This window comes from Triticum aestivum, chromosome 3B (assembly GCF_018294505.1).
Source record: "Triticum aestivum cultivar Chinese Spring chromosome 3B, IWGSC CS RefSeq v2.1, whole genome shotgun sequence".
In the NCBI taxonomy this organism is placed as follows: Eukaryota; Viridiplantae; Streptophyta; class Magnoliopsida; order Poales; family Poaceae; genus Triticum; species Triticum aestivum.
In genome coordinates this window covers 207,833,715-207,851,486 of record NC_057801.1, presented here as the reverse complement: position 1 = coordinate 207,851,486, position 17,772 = coordinate 207,833,715, and positions in this window count along the sequence as shown.

Sequence of the window (17,772 nt, the reverse complement as noted above, 5' to 3'; positions counted from 1 at the left end):
GTAGTTTTGCAAAAAAAAAAGAATAAAAAAATACAGTGATGGTGCACGGTCTGCCTGGTGCGCCATTACTAGTTAGAACTAGTAATGGCGCACTTCGACCTGATGCGCCATTAGTATGTATGGAAAAATGAAAAAAAATTAATACTAGTGGCGCATCATGTCTCTGGTGCACCATTAGTTTCTTCCACACTAATGGCGCATCACCAACTGGTGCGCCATTAGTATATAGTAGTGGCGCACTGCTTCCATGGTGAGCCATTAGTATCAATCCTATCTATAGCCCTTTTCCTAGTAGTGTAAGGTGTCTCCCTCATGCCATGCCAGCTGAAGCATGAATAGACAAAGTGTGGTTGTAACTTACCGAGCTTGCGGAATGAGATAAGTGATACCCGCGGTCTTCCGCGGGGCTCGGCCACGATTTGCCGGACTTGAAGAGCACCTTCCAGATATCCTTGTGGGAGGAATCATAAAGCTCCCAAAGGGTTTGGTGCTCGGCTGGATCAAACTCCCACAGAGTACAAGCTCGGCGCTGACAGGGGAGAACTAGGCGAACTAGCATCACCTAGACAACATCGACGAGTTTGACATCCCTATCGACCATACCCTGAATGCGCGTCTGGAGCAGTAACAGCTCATCGGACGAGCACCAGTTCGGGCCCTTCTCGGGCCAGGACGTGAGCCGCAGTGGAGCTTCGGATCTGAACTCTAGAGCTGCCGCCCACTTTTTGCCCCGTGGTTCGGTGATATAGAACCACTACTGCTGCCACTCCTTGACGGAGTCGTTGAAAGCGCCTTTCGGCCAAACAGCCTAGGGCATCTTGCTTACCATGGCGCCACCGCACTCGGCGTGTTCGCCACTCACCACCTTGGGCTTCACATTGAAGATCTTCAGCCATAGGCCGAAGTGAGGTGGAATCCGGAGAAAAGCCTCGCACACGACGATGAACGTCGAGATATTGAGGAAGGAGTTGGGGGAAAGATCATGAAAATCGATCCTGTAGTAATACATGACTCCCCGAACGAACGGGTGAAGGGGAAACCCATGCCCACGGACTAAATGGGGAAGGAACACAACTCTTTAGTGAGGTTCCGGAGTGGGGACGACCGGTCCCGCTGGCGGGAGACGGTGGCCGATCTTCTGGGCCAGATACTCGGCTCTCTGGAGCTTCTTGATGTCCTTCTCCTGGACGGTCGAGGGCATCCATCTGCCTCCTGCTCTGGATCCGGACATCTTTGGAATACCTCTCCTTGATGGAGAAAGAGGGTACTTAGGCGTTGGGGCTCGAACAAAGGGGAATGAGCTAACAGGAGGAGAAGGCGTGGGTAAAGAGAAAGAGGCCTTACCTCCTTATAGGTGCGGTAAAAGTCTTTTGCGCCTCCCCACTTGCCTGGTGAAGCCCGTCCGCCTCCCACTAGCCGCGATTAGCGGTGTGGTTAGATTACCCACACCCGTATTGATGAGAATCCCATGATATGTTGACACGATCTCTGCTTTGACAAGACGTGTCAGAGAATCGGCCTCGCAGTATGCGTTGTAGATGGTTATGAGAAAACGGTTCGAATAATGATCCGACCGTAATAACATGTCACGTCCTTAGAAAAAGTTGTCAGCAGATTGCATGTGTGAAAATATCATTCTCTCTATGGCGGTGTGTAAAGATCATCTTGCAGATCCGGACACGGTCTGCGTGTTTGATAACCACTTTGAGGAATTCAGAGAAGGAACCCGCCTTGCAATGCCGAAGACAATTCTGCGCGTCGGACTCATCGTCATTGAATCCTGGTTTAGGGGCTACTGAGGGAGTCCTAGATAAGGGGGTATCCGGACAGCCGGACTGTGTACGACGTCCGGACTATTAAAGCGTGAAGATACAAGACTCAAGACTTCGGCCCGTGTCTGGATGGGACTCTCCTTGGCGTGGAAGGCAAGCTTGGCGATCCGGATATTATATTTCCTTCCTTGTAACCTGATGGGGAACGTAGAAATTTCAAAAAATTTCCGACGCACACGCAAGATCATGGTGATGATATAGCAACGAGAGGGGAGAGTGTTCGTCTACGTACCCTCGTAGACCGTAAGCGGAAGCGTTAGCACAACGCGGTTGATGTAGTCGTACGTTTTCACGATCCGACCGATCCAAGCACCGAACGTACGGAGCCTCCGAGTTCAGCACACGTTCAGCTCGATGACAATCTTCGGCCCTCCGATCCAGCAAAGGCTCCGGAGATGAGTTCCGTCAGCACGACGGCGTGGTGACGATGATGATGTTCTATCGGCGCAGGGCTTCGCCTAAACTCCGTGATGATATGACCGAGGTGGAATATGGTGGAAGGGGGCACCGCACACGGCTAAGGAACGATCCGTAGATCAACTTGTGTGTCTATGGGGTGCCCCCTGCCCCCGTATATAAAGGAACAAGGGGGGGAGGCCGGCCGGCCCCTTTGGGCGCGCAAAGGGAGGAGGAATCCTCCTCCTAGTAGGAGTAGGATTCCTCCTTTCCTACTCCTACTAGGAGGGGGAAGGAAGGGGGAGAGGGGGGAAGGAAAGGGGGGCGCCGCCCCCCTCCTAGTCCAATTTGGACCAGAGGGAGAGGGGGCGCGCGGCCCACCCTGGCCGCCCCTCTCTCTTCCCACCTAGGCCCATGTGGCCCATTAACTCTCTCGGGGGGTTCCGGTAACCCCCCCGGCACTCCGGTTTTCTCCGAAATCACCCGGAACAATTCCGGTGTCCGAATATAGTCGTCCAATATATCAATCTTTATGTCTCGACCATTTCGAGACTCCTTGTCATGCCCGTGATCACATCCGAGACTCCAAAGAAACTTCGGTACATCAAAACTTATAAACTCATAATAAAACTATCATCGAAATGTTAAGCGTGCGGACCCTACGGGTTCGAGAACTATGTAGACATGACCAAAAACCATTCTCGGTCAATAACCAATAGAGGGACCTGGATGCCCATATTGGTTCCTACATATTCTACGAAGATCTTTATCGGTCAAACCGCATAACAACATACGTTGTTCCCTTTGTCATCGGTATGTTACTTGCCCGAGATTTGATCGTCGGTATCCAATACCTAGTTCAATCTCGTTACCGGCAAGTCTCTTTACTCGTTCTGTAATACGTCATCTCATAACTAACTCATTAGTTATAATGCTTGCAAGGCTTAAGTGATGAGTATTACCGAGAGGGCCCAGAGATACCTCTCCGACAATTGGAGTGACAAAACCTAATCTTGAAATACGCCAACTCAACATGTACCTTCGGAGACACCTGTAGTACTCCTTTATAATTACCCAGCTACGTTGTGACGTTTGGTAGTACCCAAAGTGTTCCTCCGGTAAACGGGAGTTGCATAATTCTCATAGTTACAGGAACATGTATAAGTCATGAAGAAAGCAATAGCAGAATACTAAACGATCAAGTGCTAGGCTAACGGGATGGGTCATGTCAATCACATCATTCTCCTAATGATGTGATCTCACTAATCAAATGACAACACATGTCTATGGTTAGGAAACATAACCATCTTTGATTAATGAGCTAGTCAAGTAGAGGCATACTAGTGACTATTGTTTTGTCTATGTATTCACACATGTATCATGTTTCCGGTTAATACAATTCTAGCATGAATAATAAACATTTATCATGATATGAGGAAATAAATAATAACTTTATTATTGCCTCTAGGGCATATTTCCTTCAGTCTCCCACTTGCACTAGAGTCAATAATCCAGATTACATGGTAATGATTCTAACACCCATGGAGTCTTGGTGCTGATCATGTTTTGCTCGTGAGAGAGGCTTAGTCAACGGGTCTGCAACATTCAGATCCGTATGTATCTTGCAAATCTCTGTGTCTCCCACTTGGACTTTGTCCCGAATGGAATTGAAGTGTCTCTTGATGTGCCTGGTCCTCTTGTGAAATCTGGATTCCTTTGCCAAGGCAATTGCACCAGTATTGTCACAGAAGATCTTCATTGGTCCCGATGCACTAGGTATGAGACCTAGATCGGAAATGAACTCCTTCATCCAGACTCCTTCATTTGCTGCTTCAGAAGCAGCTATGTACTCCGCTTCACATGTAGATCCCGCCACGATGCTTTGTTTAGAACTGTACCAACTTACAGCTCCACCGTTTAATATAAATACGTATCCGGTTTGCGATTTAGAATCGTCCGGATTAGTGTCAAAGCTTGCATCGATGTAACCATTTACGACTAGCTCTTTGTCACCTCCATATACGAGAAACATATCCTTAGTCCTTTTTAGGTATTTCAGGATGTTCTTGACCGCTGTCCAGTGATCCACTCCTGGATTACTTTGGTACCTTCCTGCTAAGCTTATTGCTAAGCATACGTCAGGCCTGGTACACAGCATTGCATACATGATAGAGCCTATGGCTGAAGCATAGGGAACATCTTTCATTTTCTCTCTATCTTCTGCTATGGTCGGGCATTGAGTTTGACTCAACTTCACACCTTGTAGCACAGGCAAGAAACCTTTCTTTGCCTGATCCATTTTGAACTTTTTCAAAATTTTGTCAAGGTATGTGCTTTGTGAAAGTCCTATTAAGCGTCTTGATCTATCTCTATAGATCTTGATGCCCAATATGTAAGCAGCTTCACCGAGGTGTTTCATTGAAAAACTTTTATTCAAGTATCCCTTTATGCTATCCAGAAATTCTATATCATTTCCAATTAATAATATGTCATCTACATATAAAACTAGAAATGCTATAGAGCTCCCGCTCACTTTCTTGTAAATACAGGCTTCTCCAAAAGTGTGTATAAAACCATATGCTTTGATCACACTATCAAAACGTTTATTCCAACTCCGAGATGCTTGCACCAGTCCATAAATGGAACGCTGGAGCTTGCAAACTTTGTTAGCACCTTTTGGATCAACAAAACCTTCCGGCTGCATCATATACAACTCTTCTTCTAGAAATCAATTCAAGAATGCAGTCTTGACATCCATTTGCCAAATTTCATAATCAAGAAATGCAGCAATAGCTAACATGATTCGGACAGACTTAAGTATCACTACGGGTGAGAAAGTCTCATCGTAGTCAACCCCTTGAACTTGTCGAAAACCTTTCGCAACAAGTCGAGCTTTATAGACAGTTACATTACCATCAGCGTCAGTCTTCTTCTTAAAGATCAATTTATTCTCAATGGCTTGCCGATCATCGGGCAAGTCAACCAAAGTCCATACTTTGTTTTCATACATGGATCCCATCTCAGATTTCATGGCCTCCAGCCATTTTGCGGAATCTGGGCTCATCATCGCTTTCTCATAGTTCGTAGGTTCATCATGGTCTAGTAACATGACTTCCATAACATGATTACCGTACCACTCTGGTGTGGATCTTACTCTGGAAGACCTACGAGGTTTGGTAGCAACTTGATCTGAAGTTTCATGATCATCATCATTAACTTCCTCACTAATTGGTGTAGGAATCACTATAACTGATTTCTGTGATGAACTACTTTCCAATAAGGGAGAAGGTACAATTACCTCATCAAGTTCTACTTTCCTCCCACTCACTTCTTTCGAGGAAACTCCTTCTCTAGAAAGGATCCATTCTTAGCAACGAATGTTTTGCCTTCGGATCTGTGATAGAAGGTGTACCCAACAGTTTCCTTTGGGTATTCTATGAAGATGCACTTTTCCGATTTGGGTTCGAGCTTATTGTCAGGACCCCGACTCGATGCCACATAGATCTAGCATGTAACACCTCATATCACTTTGCGGCCTCACGCACGGTATTCCCACGGGTGTCGTCTTACCTTTGCCCGGGACCATTTGCGCCTTTTGGCACACGTATATGATAGTGTTGCTAGCATCCATATGATAAGGAGCCCGGGCTGACATGGCTAGTCATAAACCCAAAGTGGCACAGACCTACAGGGACAGGCGTCCATGACCCAGCATCGAACATGTCGGTCATCAACAAGTGGGTCCGGGCTGTAGCACTGGGCTAGCAGGACTCCGGTAAACCGGGCTGTAGCGGGCTAACAGGACTCCGGTACTCAATGCGTGACATTTCCTCGAAGGGACAGACACAGGAACGAAGAAGGACACACGCCGGCCAGCCTAAGTGTTCCGGAGCAGTAGCAAGCTACCATGGCTCGGTGGAGACACTAGGAGACATTTCCCGGTAAGAGAGGCTACTAAGAATAAACAACTAGATAGTCAGATCCCACACATACCAAGCATTTCAATAACATACACACAATATGCTTGATATGCGCAAACACAACATGGCATCACAACATGACTCTACGACTCAAGTATTTAATCAATAGGCTCCGAGGAGCGAGATATTACAAACATGGGTCTCATGACCCAACAATCAGAGCATACAAATCAAACACAAACGGAAGCTATCATGTCTGAGTACAGACATCTATAAGTGAAAAAGGCTGAGAAGCCTGACTATCTATCAGATCCTGCCGAGGGCACAAGATTGTAGGTGAGGTATCAAGCTAAACGTCGAAGTCCACGTGGAACTACTAGTGAGACTGAAGTCTCTCTGCAAAAACATAAGATAGGCAAACGTGAGTACAAATGTACCCAGCAAGACTTACATCAGAACTAACTACATATGCATCATTATCAACAAAGGGATGGTGGGGGTTTAACTGCAGCAAGCCAGCTTTGACTCGGTGGCTATCCTGAACTACGACTGCAAGCAACTCTTTTGAGGTGGCGCACACGAGTCCACATATTCACCATATCAATACACCACTATGGATCCGCGCCCGTCTCCCTACGAGAACGCCATCCATAGCACTCATGCCTATCTTGCGTATTTTAGGGTATCCACTTTCACTTGTCTATGAACTATGCAAGGGGTCCAAGTTTCCATATCCGAGGAATCCGGCTATTCGAATAGATAATGATAACCCTGCAGGGGTGTAGTTCTTCACACACGCTCTCACCACTTATCGCCCTGTACACGTCATGTACCTCGGCAACCTTCAAGCGGAAGCCGGGCGAGGGAGTTGGCCACGACCTGACTAACCGAATAAGTCTCTAGTCCAGGTTTATCGCCTATTCGGGTTCCATCCGCAAGGAGATCCGGCCGGGGTGTCGCTCACGGCCCCAAACGATGTGAGCAGGGTTCCCAAGCCCACCATCCGGGTGCTACTTGGTACACCGGGCCACTGTGCCTAGTCTGTCCCAAGCCCACCTGTACCGGGTGCCACTTGGTAGAGTACTAACACTACCTACAAACACCAGAAACTAGTTGCAACTCCTGGACAGAGATCAAGTTGATTAATAAGTCGAGAGGGGCACTTAAGCATTCCAATGTGTGGTAGTAGCTGGTCATGGATCACGAACACAGAACTCAGTTCCTGAGGACGGCTGCAATGAGACAACCCACCATGTACTCCTACATGGCCTCTCACCGCTACCTTTACCAAATCGTGTTCACACACTTAGCTTTCAACAGTAGGACATGTTTATACACCTCCAATTCATTCCCGATGAATCAGACCTGACTCAACTCTAAGCAGTAGCAGGCATGACAACAAGCATGAATGAGTAGGCACATCAGGGCTCAAACAACTCCTACTCATGCTAGTGGGTTTCATCTATTTACTGTGGCAATGACAGGTCATGCAAAGGATAAAGGGGTTCAGCTACCGCAGCAAGTAACAGATGAATCGGTGTTGTCCTAATGCATTAAAAGAGAGCAGGAGCGAGAGAGTAGGATTGTATCGGAATGAACAAGGGGGTTTTGCTTGCCTGGCACTTCTGAAGATAACATTGAGTCTTCATCAGTGTCAACGATCACATCGTCGGTACAACGTCTATCGAGGGGGAACAACACCGGCAAACACAGAAGAAGCACGATCAATGCAATGCACAATATGATGCATGCTCATGACATGGCAATATGAATGTGCTTTGAGCTAATGCAACTAGCAACAGATTAAATGAAGTTGGTTTGAATACAAGATTCAAATTCAAACTCCATATGTGATTATTTAAATGCCATTCACTTCATTTGTCCTAAACAGTAGTGATAAGTTGTTCTAACATGCATGAAAATGGTACAGATGGATTCCTTGAATTTTTCTGATAATTTTTCATATATAAATTATTTAATTTGGAGTTACGGTTGAATTTCTATGAATTTTAGAAGTTTTAGGCATTTTCTGGAATTTCCTGAATATAAATAAATCCAAAAAGCATTACTGCGTCATCCTGACGTCATGATGACGTCAGCAGGTCAACGTGGCACAGTCCGGTCAACCCCTGACCGGTGGGTCCCGAGTGTCAGTGTCTAACTAAACTAACCTAGCTTAGTTAACACTAACCTAACTTAATTAGCCGGGCAGGGCCCGCATGTCAGTGAGAGAGAGGGGGTCAAACCGGGCAGTGGGGTCAACCCACGCCGGTCATCGGGTCAGCGGTCGCTGGCGTTTAGCCGCCGGCGAGTCCAGACGCGGCGGAGGGCTCGGGAAACGCCCTCCGGCGACCAAAATAGCGGCAGCGATCATCTACGCGTAGCTGGCGCTCAGCCGTATCCATCTAAGCAAGCGGGAGGGGCTGAGGTCGAGCGGGCTCGCCGGAATCAGGCTCGCGGTGGCGGCCGAGGTTCGGACCTCGACGGAAACGAGGCTACGGTTGACGAGAGGATGAACGGATGCTTGTTCTGGGCTCCTGGGACCACGCTGAGCGCAGACACGTGCTCAAACACGGGCGGCAGCAACTATGGCCGCGGCGGCGCCATGGCCGTCGGTGAAGAGCTCTCGGCTCGTTGTGAACAGCGGCTAGAGAGGGAGGTTGGGCACGGGGAGAGGGGGAATCGGGTCAAAGGCTCACCGCGGAGCTGCAGGGAGGGTTAGTGGGCTCGGGGGCGCGCCGGAGTGGCCGAATCGACGGAGAAGGGCGCCGGGGCCGAAGCTTGAAGACGATGACGATGGCGGCTGCTCGGGGCCCTTCTGGTCGCGTGAGACGACGAGGAGGACGAGGGCGGAACAGCGGAGCTTTGGGAGGCGTCGGGGAGGCGAGACGGTGGCTGTGGCCGCGCGAGCGCTGGTCGGCGACGACGGGCTCCGTTCGGCCGCGGGAGGGGAAGCGGAGGAGCGAGGGGGAGGGAGGTCCAGAGAGCGAGGGAGAAGTGAGAGGGGGTCGGGGAGGCGCGTGGCGTCACCGGGGCGTCGAGGAGGAAGCAGGTGGTGGCCAGGGGAAGCAGGAGCTGGCCGAGGCCTCTCGGGCGCGCGCCATGCCTCGGTCCTTCTGGCGAGGAGGAAGACGACAGGGGGGGGAGTGGAGATGGGCTGGGCCGTCTGGGCCGGTTGGTGGCGCCAAGTAAGTTAGGTAGGTGGCCAGGTGGCCTTCTCTCTTTTTTTTATATTCTGTTCTGTTTTCTTTATTTAATCTGTTTTGCCACTGTTTTGAATTTAAAAATAATTCAAACAATGCCAAAACTCCTCTGAATATATTTATGTTGCTTAATGGACTTTTCCGAAAGCACATAAAATGTTTCAGGGTATTTGGAAATATATTCTATACAAGTTATGAATATAATTCCAAATGCAAATAAAATAATGATTTAAATTCAGTGCTCAAAATATTCCTCAAAAATGTTCATTATTTTTGGTTTGGTGCAAAACCCTTGCCAAAATATAACCAACATTATTTAAGGCCATTTTGGAAACATTGAATGCATTTTCCAGGGTTCTTTTGCCCTGCTTTTAATTAAAGTTTTGAGGCTTCAACAATCCTCAATTCATGTTTCAGAAATTTAAATATGATGCCTGGATGAAGATGCAACTATTTACAAACAATATTCTAGGGCTGTGACAACTCACCCCCACTAAACAAAAATCTTGTCCCGAGATTCAAGCGTAGGGTAAGGTGAAGGGGGAACGCAAACTAATACAATCTTCATGATCCAGGTTGCACTTCATAAGAACGTTGATTCGATCACCATCTTTGTCTCGTTGTCTTGTTCTGAGAACTCCAGTTATTATGACAATGGGGGGAGAAGGAGACTCTAGAAGGATCGATCTTCTTGAAGGTCGAACAACTTAGGACTAACTCACAGAATGAGACATAGCAACATCTCTCGAGCTGAGAGACGAAGCACACATCTAGAGGGATGGAGTGAAACGGACGACGAAGGTTTACTAGGTAGGCAACAATTCCACACCTAAGAGGGTGGTGAACGGTTGTCAACGTAGCGAAGAGTTGAGTTGCCACGATACCAAAATGGGGCACCTTAGGGAAGGTGACTTGTGGCAATATCCCCTTAAGTGGCAAAAAGAATTACCTTTGATTCAGAGATCATTGAAACTCTTTATACCAGCCTAAGGCAATTCTCGAGCGATCGTTTGGAGGGGGTCGGTAGAATGGCATACTCGGACTTGGATGATGTGGATTACCTTGTTGAAGACAACGTAATGGATGAATTTGCTTATCACCGGAAATGGGAGAGACCCATGGTAGAATGGCACATTGGCGGTGCAAGCTGGGAACAAAATGCAAATGCTGGGAATGATTCTGGTAACTGGGGAAGAACCCAACAACAGAGAGTGAATTCACTGTTGGAGTGGTTATAGCATAACCGAAGAGACTAGGAGCAATCCCGGTTAGTGCCGGCGATAATACCTAGCGCTTGTGCGTGCTCTCAAGAACTTGAGCATTTCCACAATCATCAAGGTTTTATCAACATCCGTGTCAAGGATCCTGGCAACACAACTTACTACCACGATGAATGATAATGGATGATGCAGATGCAAAGGAAGATAACACTTTCTCAGATTTCACCCTTGGCGGGGCCAAGGAAAAAAATCTGGATGATCGACCGAGAGACATTTAGCACTCCGCTTCTAATGTTCTCCTTGATGTGCTAGCGTAATCCATAGATAGTTATGGTTTGATATCTGGAACATCAAGTAAAAGGTCGGACTTCGGGAGCACAAGAATCCATAGGGAATAACTACGGGGGTAAATCCTGCGAAATCCTTATGGGGAGGTGGCCAACTTCCTCAATCAAGATATTATTATAACAGGTCTTCCGGCTGGGTGTGTTGGCCACGATATCCACTCTACCGGTTATCGCGAGACCAATATTATAAGTCTTGGGAAATGTTCCAACCATCATATCTGCCTGAGATTCAGATCTGGTTGGTGTCAGGATATTCCAGACTCATCGAGTCTAGGAAGAAAAACGAAAGTTTGCAACATAAATCGACGAGATGACATTGCGAGATTCTCGGGGAATGAACTACGATAGTAAGCTCCAAAACATGAGCTGGTTCTGCTACAAACATGTGAACACGTTGTCCCGGACAAGCATGGACACGTAGTAGTCTTATAATTAAACACTACCGAGTTCAGGTGGAGAACCATCATCGAGGATATCGAAGTCTTTACGCAAGTCCATGGATTAGATCCCAAGCATAGACTTCTTTTCCTTAACAAATCAATCAGTGGCTTAGTGTGCTAGGGACACATATAGAATGAAGGTTGCAAGTCTCCAGACTACAGAATACTTTGCATGTGTGCATGACTGACTTGGGATGATTCTAGAGGAAGCAAAACAAACTTCCTCAAATTCACGGCGGCAACTTTCACCAAATGCACGTGTATAAGAGGAAATCACTCCTTTCATCAAACAAGTACTTCATGAGCTAGCATGAAGAAAATGCTTTCAAAAGTTTCCAACACTAGCTTAATGTTCAGCAAAATTATGGAGAAGACAAGGATGTTGTCGATGGGCTCAACAACAATTCATCTGTGTTTCCTTTCAAAAGGAATTCCATAGTTAAGTGAACAAGTGATAGCATTGGTCAGACCCAAAAGATATAATGGTGTATGCTCGAGGGATCAACCACGAGTAGGACAACATTACGAGCATCGTTGGTACTGATTTGATTTGACGATAGCCCACACTCAAATCAAAGGATTGATAATACAATAGGTCCGGCAACTGATCATAGGGACCAATCGATGAAGATATCGTCTTTCTTCAACACACTCTACACAAGAATATCCCTTTGGAACGAACTAAGTTAGGGAAGCTTTTATCTTCCAATTCTCCAAGTTGTTGTATAGCTTAACCAACTAGCTCAGGGGTATCCAACACGGATTCTTGGAGAAAGGGTGGTTTACAGGATAAACCAACTTGAGCACGAGTTCAACATAACAGTCAGGTGACAACCTGGTGATACTTTCGAGAAGATATTCGGAAAATCACGAACCACCGGTATGTTACTAAGCTCGAGAACAATCTTGCTTTTGAGGGCCAGACGATATGATCAAATGAGTGAGGACTTGCCAAGATCCTAACTCATCAATCGAAGGGTGCACCGAAATAAGGACTAGGTAGCACGATCAGTCTTAGAAGGATGATTCAAAAACCAACACACTAAGAATGAAATTATTATCCTTTAACTACCAAAAAACGAAGTTGCTAGCAGTATTGATTTCACACACCATGATTCACTTGTCGGCATTCCGGTTACAATAACACAGGAACCGAGGAATGAACAATGATGGCAAGAAGTATCACTGTACCAAGAGTTCATAGGATGGTGTGCAATTCCTATAACAATCCCGATATAAAGATGGTAATACTCCAAGGTAGAGCAGAGCAAAAGCAAGATTAGCAATTTGATCTGCGGAGTACGACTTCTTTGACCCAATCCTGGATATGGAAGAGGTAGTGGAGTTTGTTTCTCCTAGTCATTCCGGATAGAATGGCTTGACGGACCACAAGAATAATAGGCATCGATGAACGAATGCATGCATACTCTTGACTATCAAATGATAGACGAGGGTCAGAAGTCAACTAAGAGGGACAACTCAAAGGAACATATAACTTTCTGAGTTGTGGATGCATAGATTAGTATGTCGAACCAGGTTCCACATAATTCTTCCGGATAACCTATGCAGAAAGGTTGAACTGGCAGAGTCACAATGTAGAATGGAGAACCCATCGAGAGCACTCTTGTTGTCATCTTTTGGTTCAGAAGAACTCCTGCCAAGAATGGTTCATGGTATTTGGAAGAACGATATACCACGGACTTCGAGGACTATCGCAAAGGTTACTAATATACTAAAGGAACTAGCAACACTATCAACACGAGGTAAGTAGGGTGAATCTTGGGTCCAAGACCCAGGAATAGAATACCTACTACTAAGTGGCATCACAGGATGCTTTCGAGAATGATGGCCAGAATCTTCACACTGAGAACACTAAACATTGCTAGATTACTAGGTGACTCCCTAAGACACCTAGGGTCATAATACCAGCTCCAACATATATGTCAAGACAATAAATTACCTCAACTCACCGATTAGTGTGGTTAATCTGGCCCAAAGGAACATCGAAACAGAAGGAAAGGATTTTGCAAATGCTTCAGACTATTTTAGAAACCTGGGATGGCTCGGACAGCATAACGGCTGTAAATGCTCAGAAAAGACTTGAGACATTCACAAAAATGGTGGCATAACCACTCAGAAGCACAATATCAAGGTTCTGAGATCAACAATTAACATACGGAAGTAATAGGAACTGAACTGAGACTTAAATCCAACAATCCTATAAGTCTACGGATTAGTAACACGTGATCCTGATAGAGAGAAGAGAAAGCCTAGTTCTTAATCCCCGTAGAAGAGAAGATGATGACTCAGATCAGAAGGCCATGAGGTATAAGAAGTAAAAAGAGCCTTACGTTCCATCCCACAATCAATTCCCTTATATAACTAAAGAATTTCTAGACTCAACTTCGACCAGTTTGGCTTGGTAATCCTACAGGCAGTCAAGCTCTGATACCAACGCTGTCAGGACCGCGACTCGATGCCACATAGATCTAGCATGTAACACCTCATATCACTTTGCGGCCTCACACACAGTATTCCCACGGGTGTCGTCTTACCTTTGCCCAGGACCGTTTGCGCCTTTTGGCACACGTATATGATAGTGTTGCTAGCATCCATATGATAAGGAGCCCGGGCTGACATGGCTAGTTGTAAACCCAAAGTGGCACAGACCTACAGGGACAGGTGTCCATGACCCAGCATCGAACGTGTCGGTCATCAACAAGTGGGTCCGGGCTATAGCACTGGGCTAGCAGGACTCCGGTAAACCGGGCTGTAGCGGGCTAACAGGACTCCGGTACTCAATGCGTGACATTTCCCCGAAGGGAAAGACACAGGAACGAAGAAGGACACACGCCGGCCAGCCTAAGTGTTCCGTAGCAGTAGCAAGCTACCATGGCTCGGTGGAGACACTAGGAGACATTTCCCGGTAAGAGAGGCTACTAAGAATAAACAACTAGATAGTCAGATCCCACATATACCAAGCATTTCAATAACATACACACAATATGCTCGATATGCGCAAACACAACATGGCATCACAACATGACTCTACGACTCAAGTATTTAATCAATAGGCTCCGAGGAGCGAGATATTACAAACATGGGTCTCATGACCCAACAATCAGAGCATACAAATCAAACACAAACGGAAGCTATCGTGTCTGAGTACAGACATCTATAAATGAAAAAGGCTGAGAAGCCTGACTATCTATCAGATCCTGCCGAGGGCACAAGATCGTAGCGGAGGTATCAAGCTAAACGTCAAAGTCCACGTGGAACTACTAGTGAGACTGAAGTCTCTCTGGAAAAACATAAGATAGGCAAACGTGAGTACAAATGTACCCAGCAAGACTTACATCAGAACTAACTACATATGCATCATTATCAACAAAGGGATGGTGGGGGTTTAACTGCAGCAAGCCAGCTTTGACTCGGTGGCTTTCCTGAACTACGACTGCAAGCAACTCTTTTGAGGTGGCGCACACAAGTCCACATATTCACCATATCAATACACCACTATGGATCCGAGCCCGTCTCCCTACGAGAACGCCATCCATAGCACTCACGCCTATCTTGCGTATTTTAGGGTATCCACTTTCACTTGTCTATGAACTATGCAAGGGGTCCAAGTTTCCATATCCGAGGAATCCGACTATTCGAATAGATAATGATAACCCTGCAGGGGTGTACTTCTTCACACATGCTCTCGCCACTTATCGCCCTGTACACGTCATGTACCTCGGCAACCTTCAAGCGGAAGCCGGGCGAGGGAGTCGGCCACGACCTGACTAACCGAACAAGTCTCTAGTCCAGGTTTATCGCCTATTCGGGTTCCATCCGTAAGGAGATCCGGCCGGGGTGTCGCTCATGGCCCCAAATGATGTGAGTAGGGTTCCCAAGCCCACCATCCGGGTGCTACTTGGTACACCGGGCCACTGTGCCTAGTCTGTCCCAAGCCCACCTGTACCGGGTGCCACTTGGTAGACTACTAACACTACCTACAAACACCAGAAACTAGTTGCAACTCCTGGACAGAGATCAAGTTGATTAATAAGTCGAGAGGGGCACTTAAGCATTCCAATGTGTGGTAGTAGCTGGTCATGGATCACGAACACAGAACTCAGTTCCTGAGGACGGCTGCAATGAGACAACCCACCATGTACTCCTACATGGCCTCTCACCGCTACCTTTACCAAATCGTGTTCACACACTTAGCTCTCAACAGTAGGACATGTTTATACACCTCCGATTCATTCCCGATGAATCAGACCTGACTCAACTCTAAGCAGTAGCAGGCATGACAACAAGCATGAATGAGTAGGCACATCAGGGCTCAAACAACTCCTACTCATGCTAGTGGGTTTCATCTATTTACTGTGGCAATGACAGGTCATGCAAAGGATAAAGGGGTTCAGCTACCGCAGCAAGTAACAAATGAATCGGTGTTGTCCTAATGCATTACAAGAGAGCAGGAGCGAGAGAGTAGGATTGTATCGGAATGAACAAGGGGGTTTTGCTTGCCTGGCACTTCTGAAGATAAAATTTGTCTTCATCAGTGTCAACGATCACATCGTCGGTACAACGTCTATCGAGGGGGAACAACACCGGCAAACACAGAAGAAGCACGATCAATGCAATGCACAATATGATGCATGCTCATGACATGGCAATATGAATGTGCTTTGAGCTAATGCAACTAGCAACAGATTAAATGAAGTTGGTTTGAATACAAGATTCAAATTCAAACTCCATATGTGATTATTTAAATGACATTCACTTCATTTGTCCTAAACAGTAGTGATAAGTTGTTCTAACATGCATGAAAATGGTACAAATGGATTCCTTGAATTTTTCTGATAATTTTTCATATATAAATTATTTAATTTGGAGTTACGGTTGAATTTCTATGAATTTTAGAAGTTTTAGGCATTTTATGGAATTTCCTGAATATAAATAAATCCAGAAAGCATTACTGCGTCATCCTGACGTCATGATGACGTCAGCAGGTCAACGTGGCACAGTCTGGTCAACCCCTGACCGGTGGGTCCCGAGTGTCAGTGTCTAACTAAACTAACCTAGCTTAGTTAATACTAACCTAACTTAATTAGCCGGGCGGGGCCCGCATGTCAGTGAGAGAGAGGGGGTCAAACCGGGCAGTGGGGTCAACCCACGCCGGTCATCGGGTCAGCGGTCGCCGGCGTTTAGCCGCCGGCAAGTCCAGACGCGGCGGAGGGCTCGGGAAACGCCCTCCAGCGACCAAAACAGCGGCAGCGATCATCTACGCGTAGCTGGCGCTCAGCCGTATCCATCTAAGCAAGCGGGAGGGGCTGAGGTCGAGCGGGCTCGCCGGAATCAGGCTCGCAGCGGCGGCCGAGGTTCGGACCTCGACGGAAACGAGGCTACGGTTGACGAGAGGACGAACGGATGCTTGTTCTGGGCTCCTGGGACCACGCTGAGCGCAGACACGTGCTCAAACACGGGCGGCAGCAACTGTGGCCGCGGCGGCGCCATGGCCGTCGGCGAAGAGCTCTCGGCTCGTTGTGAACGGCGACTAGAGAGGGAGGTAGGGCACGGGGAGAGGGGGAATCGGGTCAAAGGCTCACCGCGGAGCTGCAGGGAGGGTTAGTGGGCTCGGGGGCGCGCCCGAGTGGCCGAATCGACGGAGAAGGGCACCGGGGCCGAAGCTTGAAGACGATGACGATGGCGGCTGCTCGGGGCCCTTCTGGTCGCGTGAGACGACGAGGAGGACGAGGGCGGAACAGTGGAGCTTTGGGAGGCGTCGGGGAGGCGAGACGGTGGCTGTGGCCGCGTGAGCGCTGGTCGGCCGCGACGGGCTCCGTTCAGTCGCGGGAGGGGAAGCGGAGGAGCGAGGGGGAGGGAGGTCCAGAGAGCGAGGGAGAAGTGAGAGGGGGTCGGGGAGGCGCGTGGCGTCACCGGGGCGTCGAGGAGGAAGCAGGAGGTGGCCAGGGGAAGCAGGAGCTGGCCGAGGCCTCTCGGGCGTGCGCCATGCCTCGGTCCTTCTGGCGAGGAGGAAGACGACAGGGGGGGGGAGTGGAGATGGGCTGGGCCGGCTGGGCCGGTTGGTGGCGCCAGGTAAGTTAGGTAGGTGGCCTGGTGGCCTTCTCTTTTTTTTATATTCTGTTCTGTTTTCTTTATTTAATCTGTTTTGCCACTGTTTTGAATTTAAAAATAATTCAAACAATGTCAAAACTCCTTTGAATATATTTATGCTGCTTAATGGACTTTCCCAAAAGCACATAAAATGTTTCAGGGTATTTGGAAATATATTCTATACAAGTTATGAATATAATTCCAAATGCAAATAAAATAATGATTTAAATTCAGTGCTCAAAATATTCCTCAAAAATGTTCATTATTTTTGGTTTGGTGCAAAACCCTTGCCAAAATATAACC